Here is an 11,480-nt window from a genome sequence, read left to right on the forward strand (position 1 = left end):
ACACACACACAGTGACACACACAACACAGTGACACACACACAGTGACACACACACAGTGACACACACACACAGTGACACACACACAGTGACACACACACAGTGACACACACACACAGTGACACACACACAGTGACACACACACACAGTGACACACACAGTGACACACACAGTGACACACACACACACAGTGACACACACACACAGTGACACACACACACAGTGACACACACAACACAGTGACACACACACAGTGACACACACACAGTGACACACACACACAGTGACACACACACAGTGACACACACACAGTGACACACACACAGTGACACACACACACAGTGACACACACACAGTGACACACACACACAGTGACACACACAGTGACACACACAGTGACACACACACACACACAGTGACACACACACACAGTAACACACACACAGTGACACACACAACACAGTGACACATACACACAGTGACACACACACACAGTGACACACACACACAGTGACACACACACACAGTGACACACACACACAGTGACACACACACACAGTGACACACACACAGTGACACACACACACAGTGACACACACACAGAGTGACACACACAGTGACACACACAGTGACACACACACAGTGGCACACACACAGTGACACACACACAGTGACACACACACACAGTGACACACACACAGTGACACACACACACAGTGACACACACACACAGTGACACACACACAGTGACACACACACAGTGACACACACACACACAGTGACACACACACACAGTGACACACACACAGTGACACACACACAGTGACACACACACAGTGACACACACACACAGTGACACACACACACAATGACACACACACACAGTGACATACACAGTGACACACACACACACAGTGACACACACACACAGTGACACACACAGTGACACACACACAGTGACACACACACACACAGTGACACACACACAGTGACACACACACAGTGACACACAGTGACACACAGTGACACACACACAGTGACACACACAGTGACACACAGTGACACACACAGTGACACACACAGTGATACACACACACAGTGACACACACAGTGACACACACACACAGTGACACACACACACAGTGACACACACACACAGTGACACACACACACACAGTGACACACACACAGTGACACACACACACAGTGACACACACAGAGTGACACACACACAGTGACACACACACAGTGACACACACACAGAGTGACACACACACAGTGACACACACACACAGTGACACACAGTGACACACACACACACACAGTGACACACACACACACAGTGACACACACACACACAGTGACACACACACAGTGACACACACACACAGTGACACACACACACACAGTGACACACACACACAGTGACACACACACACAGTGACACACACACAGAGTGACACACACACAGTGACACACACACAGAGTGACACACACAGTGACACACACACATAGTGACACACACACACAGTGACACACACACAGAGTGACACACACACACAGTGACACACACAGTGACACACACACACAGTGACACACACACAGAGTGACACACACACAGTGACACACACACAGAGTGACACACACAGTGACACACACACACAGTGACACACACACACAGTGACACACACACAGAGTGACACACACACACAGTGACAGTGCTCACCATGGTGACGGCAACGTGGATCTCGAATTTAAAGCCTCGATTAAAGATTTATCGCCCAAAGACCGTGGCGGTGGTGATGATGGGTGGTGGTGGTGATGGTGACTACGCTGAATACCCGCTCCAAGATTTATCGCCCAAAGACCGTGGCGGTGGTGATGATGATGGGTGGTGATGGTGGTGGTGAGGCTGGCGATTCCTTCCTGAAGGTTTATCGACCAGAGGCCGACGTGGTGATGATGGCTCGTGATTTTTGGTGATTCCCCGCTCTCACTGTACGGCTCCTCGCTACTGTACACACGGAGCGGAAGTGAAGCGCGCAGCCAGAACTACTTCCGGTGAGGTGGCTGCTGTACGTGGTGACGTCACGACGCACGGGGCCGACTCGTTGCGTGGCGACGTCACCGCGCGCGGTGGGTGGGCGGTTCTTACGCGGCGACGTCACGACGCAACGGGCGGCTCGTGCGCAATGACGTCGCGGCGCACGGTGGTGCGGGGGTGGGGGCACTTACGTGGTGACGTCACAACGCACGGGGAGGCACGTGCGTGGTGACGTCACGGCACACGGTGGTGGGGGTGGCACTTACGCGGTGACGTCACATCGTACAAACGACAGCCGACTGTTCCCGTGGTGACGTCACGACGCACGATGAGGCTCGTGCGTGTCGACGTCACGGCGGCGCACAGGGGAGGAGGGTGGGGCTTGTACACGGTGACGTCACACCACAAACGGTTAGGCCGACGGTGTTCGCTATGACGTCACTACGCACGGGGAGGCATGTGCTCGATGACGTCACCAGCAATTAACACTGAACCCTGTGGGAGCCTCAGTCTGGCTCTGAGTCTCAGTGATTAACACTGAACCCTGTGGGAGCCTCAGTCTGGCTCAGTGAGTCTCAGTGATTAACACTGAACCCTGTGGGAGTCTCAGTCTGGCTCTGTGTGCCTCAGTGATTAACACTGAACCCTGTGGGAGCCTCAGTCTGACTCTGTGAGTCGCAGTGATTAACACTGAACCCTGTGGGAGCCTCAGCCTGGCTCTGAGTCTCAGTGATTAACACTGAACCCTGAGGGAGCCTCAGTCTGGCTCTGTGAGCCTCAGTGATTAACACTGAACCCTGTGGGAGCCTCAGTCTGGCTCTGTGAGTCTCAGTGATTAACACTGACCCCTGTGGGAGCCTCAGTCTGGCTCTGTGAGTCTCAGTGATTAACACTGAACCCTGTGGGAGCCTCAGTCTGTCTCTGTGAGTCTCAGTGATTAACACTGAACCCTGTGGGAGCCTCAGTCTGGCTCTGTGAGTCTCAGTGATTAACACTGACCCCTGTGGGAGCCTCAGTCTGGCTCTGTGAGTCTCAGTGATTAACACTGAACCCTGTGGGAGCCTCAGCCTGGCTCTGAGTCTCAGTAATTAACACTGAACCCTGTGGGAGCCTCAGTCTGGCTCTGTGAGTCTCAGTGATTAACACTGAACCCTGTGGGAGCCTCAGTCTGGCTCTGTAAGTCTCAGTGATTAACACTGAACCCTGTGGGAGCCTCAGTCTGGCTCTGTGAGTCTCAGTGATTAACACTGAACCCTGTGGGAGCCTCAGTCTGGCTCTGTGAGCCTCAGTGATTAACACTGAACCCTGTGGGAGCCTTAGTCTGGCTCAGTGAGTCTCAGTGATTAACACTGAACCCTGTGGGAGCCTCAGTCTGGCTCTGTGAGTCTCAGTGATTAACACTGAACCCTGTGGGAGCCTCAGTCTGGCTCTGTGAGCCTCAGTGATTAACACTGAACCCTGTGAGTCTCAGTGATTAACACTGAACCCTGTGGGAGCCTCAGTCTGGCTCTGTGAGTCTCAGTGATTAACACTGAACCCTGTGGGAGCCTCAGCCTGGCTCTGAGTCTCAGTGATTAACACTGAACCCTGTGGGAGCCTCAGTCTGGCTCTGTGAGTGTCAGGCTCTGGTTGCGTGCTCACTTAGGGGGTGACGCAGCCCTTACGAGTCTCGACTTGCAAGAGGATTCCTACAACCACGAACAGCAACAACAGCAGCAGCAACAACAACACTCAGTCACTCACTCGCTCGGCCACTCACTCACTCAGCCAGTCACTCACTCGCTCGGCCACTCACTCACTCGGCCACTCACTCACTCGGCCACTCACTCACTCAGCTAATCACTCACTCATCTACTCACTCACTCAGCCACTCACTCACTCAGCTACTCACTCGCTCAGCCACTCACTCAGCCACTCACTCAGCCACTCACTCACTCAGCTACTCACTCACTCACTCAGCCACTCACTCACTCAGCTACTCATACACTCAGCCACTCACTCAGCCACTCACTCACTCGGTGACTCACTCAGCCAATCACTCACTCAGCCACTCACTCACTCACTCAGCTACTCACTCACTCAGCTACTCACTCGCTCAGCCACTCACTCAGCCACTCACTCACTCGGTGACTCACTCACTCAGCCAATCACTCACTCAGCCACTCACTCACTCACTCAGCTACTCACTCAGCTACTCACTCGCTCAGCTAATCACTCAGCCACTCACTCACTCATCTACTCACTCATTCAGCCACTCACTCACTCAGCTACTCACACACTTAGCCACTCAGTCAGCCACTCACTCAATCAGCTACTCACCCACTCAGCTACTCACTCACTCAGCTACTCACTCGGCGACTCACTCACTCAGCCACTCACTCACTCAGCCACTCACTCACTCAGCTACTCACTCACTCAGCCACTCACTCACTTAGCCACTCACTCACTCAGCCCCTCAATCACTCACCCCCTCACCCACCCACTCACCCACCCACCCACCCACTCACCCACTCACTCACTCACTCACCCACCCACTCACCCACCCACTCACCCACTCACTCACTCACCCACCCACTCACCCCCTCACCCACCCACCCACTCACTCACCCACTCACTCACTCACCCACTCACTCACTCACCCACCCACCCACTCACTCACCCACCCACTCACCCACTCACTCACCCACTCACCCACCCACTCACTCACCCACCCACTCACCCACTCACCCACTCACTCACTCACCCACCCACTCACCCACTCACCCAATCACCCACTCACTCACCCCCTCACTCACCCACCCACAGGCTCACCCACTCACTCACCCACCCACTCACCCACTCACCCACCCACCCACTCACCCACCCACTCACTCACACACTCACTCACTCACCCACCCACCCACTCACCCACCCACCCACTCACCACACAACAAGTCACTCACCGCCTGTCCGCTCTATCGATGTTATCAGCATCTCAGCAATGTGCTGCCGTCCAACCGAGGCGAAAGTGATAAAGCGAAAACGTTGATGCCCAGAGCCGCTAGACGCTTCAAGGAGCGGTTTCCACTATCAGTGTCTCATCAGCAGCGTCACAGCCAGTGTGGGTGCTTCAACCATTAGTTCAGTACAAGCCAGAACTCTGGACAGGTTCCCACTATCAGTGTCTCATCAGCAGCGTCACAGCCAATGGGGGGCCTTGAACCATTAGTTCAGTACAAGCAAGAACCTTGGACATGTTTCCACTATCAGTGTCTCATCAGCAGCGTCACAGCCAGAGATGCACTTGAACCATTAGTTCAGGACAAGCAAGCACTCTGGACAGGTTCCCACTATCAGTGTCTCATCAGCAGCGTCACAGCCAATGGGGGGCCTTGAACCATTAGTTCAGTACAAGCAATTATCTGGACAGGTTTTCACTATCAGTGTCTCATCAGCAGCGTCACAGCCATTGTGGGCGCTTGAACCATTAGTTCAGTACAAGCAATTATCTGGACAGGTTCCCACTATCAGTGTCTCATCAGCAGCGTCACAGCCAATGGGGGGCCTTGAACCATTAGTTCAGTACAAGCAAGCACTCTGGACAGGTTCCCACTATCAGTGTCTCATCAGCAGCGTCACAGCCAGAATGCTTGAACCATTAGTTCAGTACAAGCAATTATCTGGACAGGTTCCCACTATCAGTGTCTCATCAGCAGCGTCACAGCCAATGTGGGTGCTTGAACCATTAGTTCAGTACAAGCAATTATCTGAACAGGTTCCCACTCTCATGTGCTCATCAGCAGGGCCGTGGTTTCACTTGTACCGACCTCACCAGCTGTCTCAGTGCCCCCAATGAGCTGCTGCTGACATCACAACACAACAATGCAGCTCAGCCACGTGGGCTGATGTCATCATCACGTGGGCTGATGTCATCATCACGTGGGCTGATGTCATCATCACGTGGGCTGATGTCATCATCACCATCATCATCATCAACACCACGTGGACATTCATAGCAACAGCGACACACACAGACACATAGAGATACATAGAGACCCATAGAGATACATAGAGACCCATAGATACCCATAGAGATACATAGAGACACATAGAGACACACAGAGACCCATAGAGACCCACAGAGACACATAGAGACACATAGAGACCCATAGAGATACACAGAGACCCATAGAGATACATAGAGATACATAGAGACACACAGAGATACATAGAGACACATAGAGACACATAGAGACCCACAGAGACACACAGAGACCCACAGAGACCCACAGAGACCCACAGAGACACACAGAGACACACAGAGACCCACAGAGACACACAGAGACACACAGAGACCCACAGAGACCCACAGAAACCCACAGAGATACACAGAAACCCACAGAGACACTCATAGACACTCATAGACACACAGAGACCCACAGAGACACACAGAGACACTCATAGACACACAGAGACACACAGAAACACACAGAGACACTCAGAGACCCACAGATGCCCACAGAAACCCACAGAGACCCACAGACACTCGTAGAGACCCACAGAGACCCACAGAGACACACAGAGACCCACAGAGACACACAGAGACACACAGAGAGACACACAGAGACCCACAGAGACCCACAGAGACACACAGAGACCTACAGAGACACACAGAGACCCACAGAGACACACAGAGACACACAGAAACCCACAGAGACCCAAAGAGACACTCATAGACACACAGAGATCCACAGAGACACACAGAGACACACAGAGACACATAGAGATACATAGAGATACATAGAGACACATAGAGACCCACAGAGACACACAGAGACCCACAGAGACCCACAGAGACACACAAAGACACACAGAGACACACAGAGACACATATAGATACATAGAGATACATAGAGACACATAGAGACCCACAGAGACACACAGAGACCCTCAGAGACCCACAGAGACACACAGAGACCCACAGAGACACACAGAGACCCACAGAGACCCACAGAGACAAATAGAGACCCACAGAGATACACAGAGACCCACCCACAGAGACATATAGAGACACATAGAGATATATAGAGACCCACAGAGACACATAGAGACCCATAGATACCCATAGCGCTACATAGAGATACATAGAGACACATAGTGATACATAGAGACCCACAGACACATAGAGATACATAGAGACCCATAGAGACACATTGAGACCCATAGAGATGCATAGAGACACATAGCGATACATAGAGACCCATAGACACATAGAGATACATAGAGACCCATAGAGACACATAAAGACCCATAGAGATACCTAGAGACCCACAGAGACACATATAAACACATAGAGACACATAGAGATACATAGAGATACATAGAGACCCATAGAGATACATAGGGATACATAGAGACCCATAGAGACACAGAGACACATAGATCCCACAGAGATATATAGAGACATAGAGATACATAGAGATACTTAGAGACACATAGAGACCCACAGAGACACATAGAGATACATAGAGACCCACAGAGATGCATAGAGACCCACAGAGATACATAGAGACCCATAGAGACACATAGAGACCCACAGAGACACATAGAGACCCATAGAGATACATAGGGATACATAGAGACCCATAGAGACACATAGAGACACATAGATCCCACAGAGATATATAGAGACATAGAGATACATAGAGATACTTAGAGACACATAGAGACCCACAGAGACACATAGAGATACATAGAGACCCACAGAGATGCATAGAGACCCACAGAGATACATAGAGACCCACAGAGACACATAGAGACCCACAGAGACACATAGAGGCCCATATAGATACACAGAGACACATAGAGACACATAGAGACCCATAGAGACACATAGCGACCCATAGAGACACATAGAGACCCATAGAGACACATAGAGCCCCATAGAGACACATAGAGACACATAGAGACCCATAGAGACACATAGAGTCACACAGAGACCCACAGAGATACATAGAGATACATAGAGACCCATACAGACACATAGAGACCCATAGAGACACATAGAGACCCACAGAGACATATAGAGACCCACAGAGACCCTTAGAGACCCACAGAGACACATAGAGATACATGGAGATAGATAGACACCCATAGAGACCCACAGAAACCCACAGAGACCCACAGAGACCCACAGAGACACACAGAGACCCACAGACACTCGTAGAGACCCACAGCTACCCACAGCGACCCACAGAGACACACAGAGACACACAGAGACACACAGAAACCCACAGAGACCCACAGAGACACACAGAGACCCACAGAGACCCACAGAAACCCACAGAGACACACAGAGACCCACAGAGACACACAGAGACACACAGAAACCCACAGAGACACATAGAGACCCACAGAGACCCTTAGAAACCCACAGAGACACATAGAGATACATAGAGATAGATAGACTCCCATAGAGACCCACAGAAACCCACAGAGACCCACAGAGACACACAGAGACACACAGAGACCCACAGAGACACTCATAGACACACAGAGGCCCACAGAGACACACAGAGACCCACAGAGACACACAGAGACCCACAGAGACACACAGAGACCCACAGAAACCCACAGAGACACACAGAGACACACAGAGGCACAGTGAGACACACTGAAACACAGAGACACACAGAGACACACAGAGACCCACAGAGACCCACAGAGACACACAGAGACACACAGAAACCCACAGAGACACACAGAGACACACAGACACTCGTAGAGACCCACAGAGACCCACAGAGACACACAGAGACACACAGAGGCACAGTGAGACACACTGAAACACACTGAAACACACAGAAACACACTGAGACACACAGAAACCCACAGAGACCCACAGAAACCCACAGAGACACACAGAGACACTCATAGACACACAGAGACCCACAGAAACCCACAGAGACACACAGAGACACTCATAGACACTCATAGACACACAGAAACCCACAGAGACCCACAGAGACACACAGAGACACACAGAAACCCACAGAGACCCACAGAGACCCACAGACACTCGTAGAGACCCACAGAGACCCACAAAGACACACAGAAACCCACAGAGACCCACAGAGACACACAGAGACACTCATAGACACACAGAGACACACAGAGACACACAGAGACCCACAGAGACACACAGAGACACACAGAGACCCACAGACACTCGTAGAGACCCACAGAGACCCACAAAGACACACAGAAACCCACAGAGACCCACAGAGACACACAGAGACACTCATAGACACTCATAGACACACAGAGACCCACAGAAACCCACAGAGACCCATACTCATAGACACTCATAGACACACACTAAAACTAAACTCTGTTTATGTTACCAGCTGTGTCAGGGCCCCCACTGAGCTTCTGTTGTGTTTGATCTTTATCAGACGAGCGGTACAGCCTGGACATCACAACACAACATGGCAGCTCAGCCACGTGGTTGGGTTGGTGACTGAGTGGGTGAGCGAGCGAATGTGTGGGTGGGTGAGTGAGTGGATGAATGAGTGGGTGAGTGAGTGGATGAGTATTTGAGTTGATGAGTGGGTGGGTGAGTGAGTAAATGAGTGGGTGGGTGGGTGAGTGAGTGGGTGGGTGGGTGAGTGAGTGGGTGGGTGAGTGACTGGGTGAGTGAGTGGGTGGCTGGGTGAGTGAGTGGGTGAGTGGGTGAGTGAGTAAGTGGCTGGGTGAGTGAATGGCTGGGTGAGTGGGTGATTGAGTGAGTGGGTGATTGAGTGAGTGGGTGATTGAGTGAGTGGGTGAGTGAGTGAGTGGGTGATTGAGTGAGTGGGTGAGTGAGTGAGTGGGTGATTGAGTGAGTGGGTGGGTGAGTGAGTGAGTGGGTGAGTGAGTGGGTGAGTGAGTGGGTGAGTTGATGAGTGGGTGGGTGAGTGAGTAGGTGAGTGTGTGGATGGGTGGGTGAGTGAGTAGATGAGTGGGTGAGTGGATGAGTATTTGAGTTGATGAGTGGGTGGGTGATTGGGTGAGTGTGTGAGATTACGAGTGAGTGGGTGAGTGAGTAAATGAGTGGGTGGGTGGGTGAGTGAGTGAGTGGGTGGGTGAGTGACTGGGTGAGTGAGTGGGTGGCTGGGTGAGTGAGTGGGTGAGTGGGTGAGTGAGTAAGTGGCTGGGTGAGTGAATGGCTGGGTGAGTGGGTGATTGAGTGAGTGGGTGAGTGAGTGAGTGGGTGATTGAGTGAGTGGGTGAGTGAGTGGGTGATTGAGTGAGTGGGTGGGTCAGTGAGTGGGTGAGTGAGTGGGTGAGTGAGTGGGTGAGTTGATGAGTGGGTGGGTGAGTGAGTGGGTGAGTGTGTGGATGGGTGGGTGAGTGAGTAGATGAGTGGGTGAGTGGATGAGTATTTGAGTTGATGAGTGGGTGGGTGATTGGGTGAGTGTGTGAGATTACGAGTGGGTGGGTGAGTGAGTAAATGAGTGGGTGGGTGGGTGAGTGAGTGAGTGGGTGGGTGAGTGACTGGGTAAGTGAGTGGGTGGCTGGGTGAGTGAGTGGGTGAGTGGGTGAGTGAGTAAGTGGCTGGGTGAATGAATGGCTGGGTGAGTGGGTGATTGAGTGAGTGGGTGATTGAGTGAGTGGGTGATTGAGTGAGTGGGTGAGTGAGTGGGTGATTGAGTGAGTGGGTGGGTGAGTGAGTGAGTGGGTGAGTGAGTGGGTGAGTGAGTGGGTGAGTTGATGAGTGGGTGGGTGAGTGAGTGGGTGAGTGTGTGGATGGGTGGGTGAGTGAGTAGATGAGTGGGTGAGTGGGTGAGTTGATGATTGGGTAGGTGAGTGGGTGGGTGGGTGAGTGGATGGGTGAGTGGGTGGGTGCGTGGATGGGTGAGTGGGTGGGTGCGTGAGTGGGTGGGTGGGTGAGTGGGTGGGTGGGTGAGTGGGTGAGTAGGTGGGTGAGTGGGTGAGTGGGTGGGTGAGTGGGTGGGTGAGTGGGTGGTTCAGTGGGTGAGTGGGTCAGTGGGTGAGTGGGTCAGTGGGTGGGTGGGTGAGTGGGTGGGTGGGTGGGTCAGTGGGTGGATGGTTTACATCTACAGTATCCAATATACATTTATACATAAGTGTCGTTCTAGAAACATCACCATCATCACCATCACCACCACCATCACCATCATCACCATCACCACCACCATCACCACCATCACCATCACCACCATCATCACCATCATCACCACCATCACCATCACCACCATTACCACCATCACCATCATCACCACCATCACCACCACCATCACCACCACCACCATCACCACCATCACCACCCCTCACTGCGTCTCTTCTGACCTCATTCCCCTGCGGCTTTTCCCATCGATTCCACCCAGTTGAGCCGGCAGAACCGGTCCACCCCCCCCCCCACTCACCCCCCCACTCACCCCCCCCCACTCACCCACC

The 11,480-nt window shown here is 52.3% G+C and overlaps 1 protein-coding gene across 4 annotated transcripts in view; it reads right to left on the reverse strand.

Moving 5' to 3' along the window:
- Positions 1–11,480, reverse strand: part of LOC116937743 (ankyrin repeat domain-containing protein 49) — a 390,193-nt gene that overhangs the window by 266,446 nt on the left and 112,267 nt on the right. The gene's annotated exons all lie outside the window — the stretch shown is intronic.

Source organism: Petromyzon marinus (assembly GCF_048934315.1).
Source record: "Petromyzon marinus isolate PM22_M1 ecotype Great Lakes invasive population chromosome 67 unlocalized genomic scaffold, UKy_Petmar_22M1.pri1.0 chr67_unloc.6, whole genome shotgun sequence".
NCBI classification, from domain to species: domain Eukaryota; kingdom Metazoa; phylum Chordata; class Hyperoartia; order Petromyzontiformes; family Petromyzontidae; genus Petromyzon; species Petromyzon marinus.